Source organism: Schistocerca serialis, chromosome 12 (genome assembly GCF_023864345.2).
Source record: "Schistocerca serialis cubense isolate TAMUIC-IGC-003099 chromosome 12, iqSchSeri2.2, whole genome shotgun sequence".
Classification (NCBI taxonomy): domain Eukaryota; kingdom Metazoa; phylum Arthropoda; class Insecta; order Orthoptera; family Acrididae; genus Schistocerca; species Schistocerca serialis.
In genome coordinates, this window is record NC_064649.1 from 197,621,737 (window position 1) to 197,636,168 (window position 14,432).

Consider the following 14,432-nt stretch of genomic DNA (forward strand, 5'->3'; position numbering starts at 1 on the left):
GGATGGTTCAAAACGTAGACAGTAGGAAGAGTCAATCGTCTTGTACTTAAGTCGGCATTGTGCCTTTTGTATTTAATTCCGATGCAATTTCTGTGTTTTATCGTCAATAAGAATCTCAGAGGGATACAGTACACCTGAAGTGAAGCATCGGAATCTATAACTAGTGTCACAGGAAAGGTTCAAGGCATAGACAGTAAGAAGAGTCATTCTTCTTGTACTTAAGTCGGCATTGTGCCTTTTCTATTTATTTGCGATGCTATTTCTGTGTTTCATCGTCCATACGAAGGTCAGAGGGATACAGTAAACCTGAAGTGATGCATCGGAATGCATAAGTGGTGTCACAGGAATGGTTCAAAACATAGTCAGTAAGAAGAGACAGTCTTCTTGTACTTAAGTCGGCATGGTGCCTTTTGTATTTAATTCCGATGCAATTTCTATGTTTCATCGTCAATAAGAAGGTCCAAGGGATACAGTAAACCTAAAGTGAAGCATCGGAATCTATAACTAGTGTCACAGGAATGGTACATAACATAGTCAGTAAGAAGAGTCAGTCTTCTCGTACTTTAGTCGGCATTGTGCCTTTTCTATTTAATTCCGATGCAATTTCTGTGTTTTATCGTCAATAAGAATCTCAGAGGGACACAGTAAACCTGAAGTGAAGCATCGAAATCTATAACTAGTGTCACAGGGATGGTTCAAGACGTAGACAGTAGGAAGAGTCAATCGTCTTGTACTTAAGTCGGCATTGTGCCTTTTGTATTTAATTTCGATGCAATTTCAGTGTTTCATTGTCAATAAGAGGGTCAGAGGGAACAGTAAACCTGAAGTGAAGCATCAGAATCTATAACTGGTGTCACAGGAATGGTTAGAAACGTAGGCAGTAAGAAGAGTCAGTCTACTTGTACTTAAGTCGGCATTGTGCCTTTTGTATTTAATTCCGATGCAATTTCTGTGTTTCATCGACAGTAAGAAGATCCAAGGGATACAGTACACATGAAGTGAGGCATCGGAATCTATAACTAGTGTCACAGGAATGGTTCAAATCATAGACAGTAAGAAGAGGCAGTCTTCTTGTACTTAAGTCGGCATTGAGCCTTTTCTATTTAATTCCGATGAAATTTCTGTGTGCATCGTCAATAAGTAGGTCAGAGGGATACAGTAAACCTGAAGTGAAACATCAGAATCTATAAGTGGTGTCACGGGAATGGTTCAAAACATAGACAGTAAGGAGAGTCAGTCTTCTTAAACTTAAGTCGGCATTGTGCCTTTTGTATTAATTTCCGATGCAGTTTCATTGTTTCATCGTCAATAAGAAGGTCCAAGGGATACAGTAAACGTAAAGTGAAGCATCGGAATCTATAACTAGTGTCACAGGAATGGTACATAACATAGTCAGTAAGAAGAGTCAGTCTTCTCGTACTTAAGTCTTCATTGTGCCTTTTCTATTTAATTCCGATGCAAATTCTGTGTTTTATCGTCAATACGAATCTCAGAGGGATACAGTAAACCCGAAGTGAAGCATCGAAATCTATAACTAGTGTCACAGGTATGGTTCAAAACGTAGACAGTAGGAAGAGTCAATCGTCTTGTACTTAAGTCGGCATTGTGCCTTTTGTATTTAATTTTGATGCAAGTTCAGTGTTTCATCGTCAATAAGAGGGTCAGAGGGAACAGTAAACCTGATGTGAAGCATCAGAATCTTTAACTAGTGTCACAGGAATGGTTCAAAACGTAGACAGTAAGAAGAGTTAGTCTACTTGTACTTAAGTCGGCATTGTGCCTTTTGTGTTTCATTCCGATGCAATTTCTGTGGTTAATCGTCAATAAGAAGGTCAGAGGGATACAGTAAGCCTGAAGTGAAGCATCGGAGTCTATAACTAGTGTCACTGGAATGGTTCAAAACATAGACAGTGGGAAGTGTCAGTCTTGTTGTACTTAAGACGGCATTGTGCCTTTTCTATTTAATTCCGATGCAATTTCTGTGTTTCATCGTCAATAAGAAGGTCCAAGGGATGCAGTACTCCTGAAGTGAAGCATCGGCATCTATAACTAGTGTCACAGGTTGGGTTCAAAACATAGACAGTAAGAAGAGTCACTCTTCTTGTACTTAAGTCGGCATTGTGCCATTTCTATTTAATTCTTATTCAATTTATGTGTTTCATCATCAATAAGAAGGTCACAGGGATACAGTAAACCTGAAGTGAAGCATCGGAAGCTATAACTAGTGTCACAGGAATGGTTCAAAGCATAGACAGTAGGAAGAGTCAGTCTTCTTGTACTTAAGTCGGCATTGTGCCTTTTCTATTTAAGTCCGATGCAACTTCCGTGTTTCATCGTCAATAAGAAGGTCAGAGGGATACAGTAAACCTGAAGTGAAGCATCAGAAACTATAAGTGGTGTCACAGGAATTGTTCAAAACATAGTCAGTAAGAAGAGTCAGTCTTCTTGTACTTAAGTCGGCATTGTGCCATTTGTATTTATTTCCGATGCAGTTTCGGTGTATCATCGTCAATAAGAAGATCCAAGGGATACAGTAAACCTGAAGTTAAGCATCGGAATCTATAACTTGTGTCACAGGCTCGGTTCAAAACATAGACAGTAAGAAGAGTCTGTCTTCTTGTACTTAAGTCGGCATTGGGCCTTTTCTGGTTAATTCCAATGCAATTTCTGTGTTTCATCATCAATCAGAAGGTCAGAGGGATACAGTAAACCTGAAGTGAAGCATGGGAGTCTATAACTAGTGTCACAGGAATGGTTCAAAACATAGTCAGTAAGAAGAGTCAGTCTTCTTGCTTTTAAGTCGGCATTCTGCCTTTTCTATTTAATTCCGATGCAATATCTGTGTTTCATCGTCAATAAGGATGTCAGAGGTATACAGTAAACCTTAAGTGAGGCATCTGAATCTATAACTAGTGACACAGGAATGGTTCAAAACATAGTCGGTAAGAAGAGTCAGTCTTCTTGTACCTAAGTCGGCCTGGTGCCTTTTGTATTTAAATCCGATGCAATTTCTGTGTTTCATCGTCAATAAGAAGGTCAGAGGTATACAGTAAACCTGAAGTGAAGTATCACAATGTATAACTAGTGTCACAGTTATGGTTCAAAGCATGGACAGTAAGAAGAGTCAGTCTACTTCTACTTATATCGGCATTGTGCCTTTTGTATTTAATTCCGATGCAATTTCTGTGTTTCATCGTCAATATGAAGGTCCAAGGGATACAGTACACCTGAAGTGAAGCATCGGAATCTATAACTAGTGTCACAGTAATGGTTCAAATCATGGTCAGTAAGAAGAGTCAGTCTTCTTGTACTTAAATCGGCATTGTGCCTTTTCTATTTAATTCCGATGCAATTATTGTGTTTCATCGTCAATAAGAAGGTCAGAGGTATACAGTAAACCTGAAGTGAAGCATCGGAGTCTATAACTAGTGTCACAGGAATGGTTCAAAACATAGTCAGTAAGAAGAGTCAGTCTTCTTGCTTTTAAGTCGGCATTCTGCCTTTTCTATTTAATTCCGATGCAATATCTGTGTTTCATCGTCAATAAGGATGTCAGAGGTATACAGTAAACCTTAAGTGAGGCATCTGAATCTATAACTAGTGACACAGGAATGGTTCAAAACATAGTCGGTAAGAAGAGTCAGTCTTCTTGTACCTAAGTCGGCCTGGTGCCTTTTGTATTTAAATCCGATGCAATTTCTGTGTTTCATCGTCAATAAGAAGGTCAGAGGTATACAGTAAACCTGAAGTGAAGTATCACAATGTATAACTAGTGTCACAGTTATGGTTCAAAGCATGGACAGTAAGAAGAGTCAGTCTACTTCTACTTAAGTCGGCATTGTGCCTTTTGTATTTAATTCCGATGCTATTTCTGTGTTTCATCGTCAATAAGAAGGTCCAAGGGATACAGTAAAACTGAAGTGAGGCATTGGAATCTATAACTAGTGTCACAGGAATGGTTCAAAAGATAGTCAGTTAGAAGAGTCAGTCCTATTTTACTTAAGTCGGCATTGTGCCTTTTCTACTTAATTCCGACGCAATTTCTTTGTTTCATCGTCAATAAGAAGGTCCAAGGGATACAGTAAACCTAAAGTGAAGCATCGGAATCTATAACTAGTGTCACAGGAATGGTACATAACATAGTCAGTAAGAAGAGTCAGTCTTCTCGTACTTAAGTCGGCATTGTGCCTTTTCTATTTAATTCCGATGCAATTTCTGTGTTTTATCGTCAATAAGAATCTCAGAGGGATACAGTAAACCTGAAGTGAAGCATCGAAATCTATAACTTGTGTCACAGGGATGGTTCAAAACGTAGACAGTAGGAAGAGTCAATCGTCTTGTACTTAAGTCGGCGTTGTGCCTTTTGTATTTAATTCCGATGCAATTTCTGTGTTTTATCGTCAATAAGAATCTCAGAGGGATACAGTACACCTGAAGTGAAGCATCGGAATCTATAACTAGTGTCACAGGAAAGGTTCAAGGCATAGACAGTAAGAAGAGTCATTCTTCTTGTACTTAAGTCGGCATTGTGCCTTTTCTATTTATTTGCGATGCTATTTCTGTGTTTCGTCGTCCATAAGAAGGTCAGAGGGATACAGTAAACCTGAAGTGATGCATCGGAATGCATAAGTGGTGTCACAGGAATGGTTCAAAACATAGTCAGTAAGAAGAGACAGTCTTCTTGTACTTAAGTCGGCATGGTGCCTTTTGTATTTAATTCCGATGCAATTTCTATGTTTCATCGTCAATAAGAAGGTCCAAGGGATACAGTAAACCTAAAGTGAAGCATCGGAATCTATAACTAGTGTCACAGGAATGGTACATAACATAGTCAGTAAGAAGAGTCAGTCTTCTCGTACTTTAGTCGGCATTGTGCCTTTTCTATTTAATTCCGATGCAATTTCTGTGTTTTATCGTCAATAAGAATCTCAGAGGGACACAGTAAACCTGAAGTGAAGCATCGAAATCTATAACTAGTGTCACAGGGATGGTTCAAAACGTAGACAGTAGGAAGAGTCAATCGTCTTGTACTTAAGTCGGCATTGTGCCTTTTGTATTTAATTTCGATGCAATTTCAGTGTTTCATTGTCAATAAGAGGGTCAGAGGGAACAGTAAACCTGAAGTGAAGCATCAGAATCTATAACTGGTGTCACAGGAATGGTTAGAAACGTAGGCAGTAAGAAGAGTCAGTCTACTTGTACTTAAGTCGGCATTGTGCCATTTGTATTTATTTCCGATGCAGTTTCGGTGTTTCATCGTCAATAAGAAGATCCAAGGGATACAGTAAACCTGAAGTTAAGCATCGGAATCTATAACTTGTGTCACAGGCTCGGTTCAAAACATAGACAGTAAGAAGAGTCTGTCTTCTTGTACTTAAGTCGGCATTGGGCCTTTTCTGGTTAATTCCAATGCAATTTCTGTGTTTCATCATCAATCAGAAGGTCAGAGGGATACAGTAAACCTGAAGTGAAGCATCGGAGTCTATAACTAGTGTCACAGGAATGGTTCAAAACATAGTCAGTAAGAAGAGTCAGTCTTCTTGCTTTTAAGTCGGCATTCTGCCTTTTCTATTTAATTCCGATGCAATATCTGTGTTTCATCGTCAATAAGGATGTCAGAGGTATACAGTAAACCTTAAGTGAGGCATCTGAATCTATAACTAGTGACACAGGAATGGTTCAAAACATAGTCGGTAAGAAGAGTCAGTCTTCTTGTACCTAAGTCGGCCTGGTGCCTTTTGTATTTAAATCCGATGCAATTTCTGTGTTTCATCGTCAATAAGAAGGTCAGAGGTATACAGTAAACCTGAAGTGAAGTATCACAATGTATAACTAGTGTCACAGTTATGGTTCAAAGCATGGACAGTAAGAAGAGTCAGTCTACTTCTACTTATATCGGCATTGTGCCTTTTGTATTTAATTCCGATGCAATTTCTGTGTTTCATCGTCAATATGAAGGTCCAAGGGATACAGTACACCTGAAGTGAAGCATCGGAATCTATAACTAGTGTCACAGTAATGGTTCAAATCATGGTCAGTAAGAAGAGTCAGTCTTCTTGTACTTAAATCGGCATTGTGCATTTTCTATTTAATTCCGATGCAATTATTGTGTTTCATCGTCAATAAGAAGGTCAGAGGTATACAGTAAACCTTAAGTGAAGCATCGGAATCTATAACTAGTGTCACAGGAAGGGTTCAAAATATAGACAGTAGGAAGAGTCATTCATCTTGTACTTAAGTCGGCATTGTGCCTTTTGTATTTAATTCCGATGCTATTTCTGTGTTTCATCGTCAATAAGAAGGTCCAAGGGATACAGTAAAACTGAAGTGAGGCATTGGAATCTATAACTAGTGTCACAGGAATGGTTCAAAAGATAGTCAGTTAGAAGAGTCAGTCCTATTTTACTTAAGTCGGCATTGTGCCTTTTCTACTTAATTCCGACGCAATTTCTTTGTTTCATCGTCAATAAGAAGGTCCAAGGGATACAGTAAACCTAAAGTGAAGCATCGGAATCTATAACTAGTGTCACAGGAATGGTACATAACATAGTCAGTAAGAAGAGTCAGTCTTCTCGTACTTAAGTCGGCATTGTGCCTTTTCTATTTAATTCCGATGCAATTTCTGTGTTTTATCGTCAATAAGAATCTCAGAGGGATACAGTACACCTGAAGTGAAGCATCGGAATCTATAACTAGTGTCACAGGAAAGGTTCAAGGCATAGACAGTAAGAAGAGTCATTCTTCTTGTACTTAAGTCGGCATTGTGCCTTTTCTATTTATTTGCGATGCTATTTCTGTGTTTCGTCGTCCATAAGAAGGTCAGAGGGATACAGTAAACCTGAAGTGATGCATCGGAATGCATAAGTGGTGTCACAGGAATGGTTCAAAACATAGTCAGTAAGAAGAGACAGTCTTCTTGTACTTAAGTCGGCATGGTGCCTTTTGTATTTAATTCCGATGCAATTTCTATGTTTCATCGTCAATAAGAAGGTCCAAGGGATACAGTAAACCTAAAGTGAAGCATCGGAATCTATAACTAGTGTCACAGGAATGGTACATAACATAGTCAGTAAGAAGAGTCAGTCTTCTCGTACTTTAGTCGGCATTGTGCCTTTTCTATTTAATTCCGATGCAATTTCTGTGTTTTATCGTCAATAAGAATCTCAGAGGGACACAGTAAACCTGAAGTGAAGCATCGAAATCTATAACTAGTGTCACAGGGATGGTTCAAAACGTAGACAGTAGGAAGAGTCAATCGTCTTGTACTTAAGTCGGCATTGTGCCTTTTGTATTAATTTCCGATGCAGTTTCATTGTTTCATCGTCAATAAGAAGGTCCAAGGGATACAGTAAACGTAAAGTGAAGCATCGGAATCTATAACTAGTGTCACAGGAATGGTACATAACATAGTCAGTAAGAAGAGTCAGTCTTCTCGTACTTAAGTCTTCATTGTGCCTTTTCTATTTAATTCCGATGCAAATTCTGTGTTTTATCGTCAATACGAATCTCAGAGGGATACAGTAAACCCGAAGTGAAGCATCGAAATCTATAACTAGTGTCACAGGTATGGTTCAAAACGTAGACAGTAGGAAGAGTCAATCGTCTTGTACTTAAGTCGGCATTGTGCCTTTTGTATTTAATTTTGATGCAATTTCAGTGTTTCATCGTCAATAAGAGGGTCAGAGGGAACAGTAAACCTGATGTGAAGCATCAGAATCTTTAACTAGTGTCACAGGAATGGTTCAAAACGTAGACAGTAAGAAGAGTTAGTCTACTTGTACTTAAGTCGGCATTGTGCCTTTTGTGTTTAATTCCGATGCAATTTCTGTGTTTCATCGACAATAAGAAGATCCAAGGGATACAGTACACATGAAGTGAAGCATCGGAATCTATAACTAGTGTCACAGGAATGGTTCAAAACGTAGACAGTAGGAAGAGTCAATCGTCTTGTACTTAAGTCGGTATTGTGCCTTTTGTATTTAATTTTGATGCAGTTTCATTGTTCCATCGTCAATAAGAAGGTCCAAGGGATACAGTAAACCTGAAGTGAAGCGTCGGAATCTATAACTAGTGTCACAGGTTCGGTTCAAATCATAGACAGTAAGAAGAGTCTGTCTTCTTGTAGTTGAGTCGGCATTGTGCTTTTTCTATTCAATTCCGATGCAATATATGTGTTTCATCGTCAATAGGAAGGTGAGAGGGATACAGTAAACCTGAAGTGAGGCATCGGAATCTATAACTATTGTCTCAGGTTGCGTTCAAAGCATAGACAGTAAGAAGAGTCAGTCTTCTTGTACTTAAGTCGGCATTCTGCCTTTTCTATTTAATTCCGATGCAATATCTGTGTTTCATCGTCAATAAGGAGGTCAGAGTTTTACAGTAAACCTTAAGTGAGGCATCGGAATCTATAACTAGTGTCACAGGAATGGTTCAAAGCATAGTCGGTAAGAAGAGTCAGTCTTCTTGTACCTAAGTCGGCATTGTGCCTTTAGTATTTAATTCCGATGCAATTTCTATGTTTCATCGTCAATAAGAATGTCAGAGGTATACAGTACACCTGAAGTGAAGCATCGGAATCTATAACTAGTGTCACAGGAAGGGTTCAAAATATAGACAGTAGGAAGAGTCAGTCATCTTGTACTCAAGTCGGCATTGTGCCTTTTGTATTTAATTCCGATGCAATTTCTGTGTTTCATCGTCAATAAGAAGGTTCAAGGGATAAAGTAAAACTGAAGTGAGGCATTGGAATCTATAACTAGTGTCACAGGAATGGTTCAAAAGATAGTCAGTAAGAAGAGTCAGTCCTATTGTACTTAAGTCGGCAATGTGACTTTTCTACTTAATTCCGACGCAATTTCTTTCTTTCATCGTCAATAAGAAAGTCCAAGGGATGCAGTACACCTGAAGTGAAGCATCGGAATCTATAACTAGTGTCACAGGAATGGTTCAAGGCATGGACAGTAAGAAGAGTCATTCTTCTTGTACTTAAGTCGGCATTGTGCCTTTTCTATTTATTTGCGTTGCTATTTCTGTGTTTCATCGTCCATAAGAAAGTCAGAGGGATACAGTAAATCTGAAGTGATGCATCGGAATCTATAAGTGGTGTCACAGGAATGGTTCAAATTATAGTCAGTAAGAAGAGTCAGTCTTCTTGTACATAAGCCGGCATTGTGCCATTTCTATTTAATTCTGATGCAATATATGTGTTTCATCATCAATAAGAAGGTCAGAATGATACAGAAAACCTGAAGTGAAGCATCGGAGTCTATAACTAGTGTCACAGGAATGGTTCAAAACATAGTCAGAAAGAAGAGTCAGTCTTCTTGTACTTAAGTCAGCATTGTGCCTTTTCTATTTAATTCCGATGCAATATCTATGTTTCATCATCAATAAGAAGGTCAGAGGGATACAGGAAACCTGAAGTGAGGCATCGGAATCTATGACTAGTGTCACAGGAATGGTTCAAAACATAGTCAGTAAGAAGTGTCAGTCTTCTCGTACTTAACTCGGCATTGTGCATTTTCTATTTAATTCCGATGCAATTTCTGTGTTTCATCGTCAATACGAAGGTCCAAGGGATGCAGTACTCCTGAAGTGAAGCATCGGGTTCTATAACTAGGAACACAGGAATGGTTCAAAACATAGTCAGTAAGAAGAGTCATACTTCTTGTACTTAAGTCGGCATTGTGCCTTTTCTATTAATTTCCGATGCAATTACTGTGATTTATCGTCAATAAGAAGGTCAGAGGGATACAGTAAACCTGAAGAGAAGCATCGCAATCTATAACTTGTGTCACAGGGATGGTTCAAAACATAGACAGTAGGAAGAGGCAGTCTTCTTGTACTTAAGTTGGCATTGTGCCTTTTGTATTTAATTACGATGCAATTTCTGTGTTTCATCGTCAATAAGAAGGTCAGAGGGCTACAGTAAACCTGAAGTGAAGTATCAGAATCTATAACTAGTGTCACAGTTATGGTTCAAAGCATGGACAGTAAGAAGAGTCAGTCTACTTCTACTTATATCGGCATTCTGCCTTTTGTATTTAATTCCGATGCAATTTCTGTGTTTCATCGTCAATATGAAGGTCCAAGGGATACAGTACTCCTGAAGTGAAGCATCGGAATCTATAACTAGTGTCACAGGAATGGTTCAAATCACAGTCAGAAAGAAGAGTCAGTCTTCTTGTACTTAAATCGGCATTGTGCCTTTTCTTCTTAATTCCGATGCAATTTCTGTGTTTCATCGTCAATAAGAAGGTCAGAGGGATACAGTAAACCTGAAGTGAAGCACCGGAATCTATAACTAGTGTCATAGGAGTGGTTCAAAACATAGACAGTAGGAAGAGTCAGTCTTCTTGTACTTGAGTCGGCATTGTGCCTTTTCTACGAGTATTTAATTCGGATGCAATTTCTGTGTTTAATCGTCAATAAGAAGGTCAGAGGGATACAGTAAGCCTGTAGTGAAGCATCGGAATCTATAACTAGTGTCACTGGAATGGTTCAAAACATAGACAGTGGGAAGTGTCAGTCTTGTTGTACTTAAGACGGCACTGTGCCTTTTCTATTTAATTCCGATGCAATTTCTGTGTTTCATCGTCAATAAGAAGGTCCAAGGGATGCAGTACTCCTGAAGTGAAGCATCGGCATCTATAACTAGTGTCACAGGTTGGGTTCAAAACATAGACAGTAAGAAGAGTCAGTCTTCTTGTACTTAAGTCGGCATTGTGCCATTTCTATTTAATTCTGATTCAATTTATGTGTTTCATCATCAATAAGAAGGTCAGAGGGATACAGTAAACCTGAAGTGAAGCATCGGAAGCAATAACTAGTGTCACAGGAATGGTTCAAAACATAGACAGTAGGAAGAGTCAGTCTTCTTGTACTTATGTCGGCATTGTGCCTTTTCTATTTAAGTCCGATGCAACTTCCGTGTTTCATTGTCAATAAGCAGGTCAGAGGGATACAGTAAACCTGAAGTGAAGCATCAGAAACTATAAGTGGTGTCACAGGAATTGTACAAAACATAGTCAGTAAGAAGAGTCAGTCTTCTTGTACTTAAGTCGGCATTGTGCCATTTGTATTTATTTCCGATGCAGTTTCGGTGTTTCATCGTCAATAAGAAGGTCCAAGGGATACAGTAAACCTGAAGTTAAGCATCGGAATCTATAACTTGTGTCACAGGCTCGGTTCAAAACATAGACAGTAAGAAGAGTCTGTCTTCTTGTACTTAAGTCGGCATTGGGCCTTTTCTGTTTAATTCCGATGCAATTTCTGTGTTTCATCATCAATAAGAAGGTCAGAGGGATACAGTAAACCTGAAGTGAAGCATCAGAGTCTATAACTAGTGTCACAGGAATGGTTCAAAACATAGTCAGTAAGAAGAGTCAGTCTTCTTGCTTTTAAGTCGGCATTCTGCCTTTTCTATTTAATTCCGATGCAATATCTGTGTTTCATCGTCAATAAGTATGTCAGAGGTATACAGTAAACCTTAAATGAGGCATCTGAATCTATAACTAGTGGCACAGGGATGGTTCAAAACATAGTCGGAAAGAAGAGTCAGTCTTCTTGTACCTAAGTCGGCATTGTGCCTTTTGTATTTAATTCCGATGCAATTTCTGTGTTTCATCGTCAATAAGAAGGTCAGAGGTATACAGTAAACCTGAAGTGAAGTATCAGAATGTATAACTAGTGTCACAGTTATGGTTCAAAGCATGGACAGTAAGAAGAGTCAGTCTACTTCTACTTATATCGGCATTGTGCCTTTTGTATTTAATTCCGATGCAATTATTGTGTTTCATCGTCAATAAGAAGGTCAGAGGTATACAGTAAACCTTAAGTGAAGCATCGGAATCTATGACTAGTGTCACAGGAAGGGTTCAAAATATAGACAGTAGGAAGAGTCATTCATCGTGTACTTAACTCGGCATTGTGCCTTTTGTATTTAATTCCGATGCTATTTCTGTGTTTCATCGTCAATAAGAAGGTCCAAGGGATACAGTAAAACTGAAGTGAGGCATTGGAATCTATAACTAGTGTCACAGGAATGGTTCATAAGATAGTCAGTAAGAAGAGTCAGTCCTATTGTACTTAAGTCGGCATTGTGCCTTTTCTACTTAATTCCGACGCAATTTCTTTGTTTCATCGTCAATAAGAAGGTCCAAAGGATACAGTAAACCTAAAGTGAAGCATCGGAATCTATAACTAGTGTCACAGGAATGGTACATAACATAGTCAGTAAGAAGAGTCAGTCTTCTCGTACTTAAGTCGGCATTGTGCCTTTTCTATTTAATTCCGATGCAATTTCTGTGTTTTACCGTCAATAAGAATCTCAGAGGGATGCAGTATACCTGAAGTGAAGCATAGAAATCTATAACTAGTGTCAAAGGGATGGTTCAAAACGTAGACAGTAGGAAGAGTCAATCGTCTTGTACTTAAGTCGGCATTGTGCCTTTTGTATTTAATTTCGATGCAATTTCAGTGTTTCATTGTCAATAAGAGGGTCAGAGGGAACAGTAAACCTGAAGTGAAGCATCAGAATCTATAACTGGTGTCACAGGAATGGTTAGAAACGTAGGCAGTAAGAAGAGTCAGTCTACTTGTACTTAAGTCTGCATTGTGCCTTTTGTATTTAATTCCGATGCAATTTCTGTGTTTCATCGACAGTAAGAAGATCCAAGGGATACAGTACACATGAAGTGAAGCATCGGAATCTATAACTAGTGTCACAGGAATGGTTCAAATCATAGACAGTAAGAAGAGTCAGTCTTCATGTACTTAAGTCGGCATTGAGCCTTTTCTATTTAATTCCGATGACATTACTGTGTGCATCGTCAATAAGAAGGTCACAGGGATACAGTAAACCTGAAGTGAAGCATCAGAATCTATAAGTGGTGTCACGGGAATGGTTCAAAACATAGTCAGTAAGGAGAGTCAGTCTTCTTAAACTTTAGTCGGCATTGTGCCTTTTGTATTAATATCCGATGCAGTTTCATTGTTTCATCGTCAATAAGAAGGTCCAAGGGATACAGTAAACCTGAAGTGAAGCATCGGAATCTATAACTAGTGTCACAGGTTCGGTTCAAATCATAGTCAGTAAGAAGAGTCAGTCTTCTTGTACTTAAGTCGGCATTGTGCCTTTTCTATTTAATTCCGATGCAATTTCTGTGTTTCATCGTCAATTAGAAGAACAGAGGGATACAGTAAACCTGAAGTAAAGCATGGGAATCTATAACTAGTGTCACAGGAATGGTTCAAAACATAGACAGTAGGAAGAGTCTTTCATTTTGTACTTAAGTCGGCATTGTGCCTTTTGTAATTAATTCCGATGCAATTTCTGTGTTTCATCGTCAATAAGAAGGTCCAAGGGATACAGTAAATCTGAAGTGAGGCCACGGAATCTATAACTAGTGTCACAGGAATGGTTCAAAACATAGTCAGTAAGAAGAGTCAGTCTTCTTGTACTTTAGTCGGCATTGTGACTTTTCTATTTATTTCCGATGCAATTTCTGTGTTTCATCGTCAGTAAGAAGGTCCAAGGGATGCAGTACTCCTGAAGTGAAGCATCGGCATCTATAACTAGTGTCACAGGTTGGGTTCAAATCATAGACAGTAAGAAGAGTCAGTCTTCTTGTACTTAAGTCGGCATTGTGCCATTTGTATTTAATTCTGATTCAATTTATGTGTTTCATCATCAATAAGAAGGTCAGAGGGATACAGTAAACCTGAAGTGAAGCATCGGAGTCTATAACTAGTGTCACAGGAATGGTTCAAATCATAGACGGTAGGAAGAGTCAGTCTTCTTGTACTTAAGTCGGCATTGTGCCTTTTCTATTTAATTCCAATGCAACTTCCGTGTTTCATCGTCAATAAGAAGGTCAGAGGGATACAGTAAACCTGAAGTGAAGCATCAGAAACTATAAGTGGTGTCACAGGAATGGTTCAAAACATAGTCAGTAAGAAGAGTCAGTCTTCTTGTACTTAAGTCGGCATTGTGCCATTTGTATTTATTTCCGATGCAGTTTCGGTGTTTCATCGTCAATAAGAAGGTCCAAGGGATACAGTAAACCTGAAGTGAAGCATCGGAATCTATAACTAGTGTCACAGGTTCGCTTCACATCATAGACAGTAAGCAGAGTCTGTCTTCTCGTACTTAAGTCGGCATTGTGCATTTTCTATTTAATTCCGATGCAATTTCTGTGTTTCATCGTCAATACGAAGGTCCATGGGATGCAGTACACCTGAAGTGAAGCATCGGGTTCTATAACTATGTACACAGGAATGGTTCAAAACATAGTCAGTAAGAAGAGTCATACTTCTTGTACTTAAGTCGGCATTGTGCCTTTTCTATTAATTTCCGATGCAATTACTGTGATTTATCGTCAATAAGAAGGTCAGAGGGATACAGTAAACCTGAAGAGAAGCATCGGAATCTA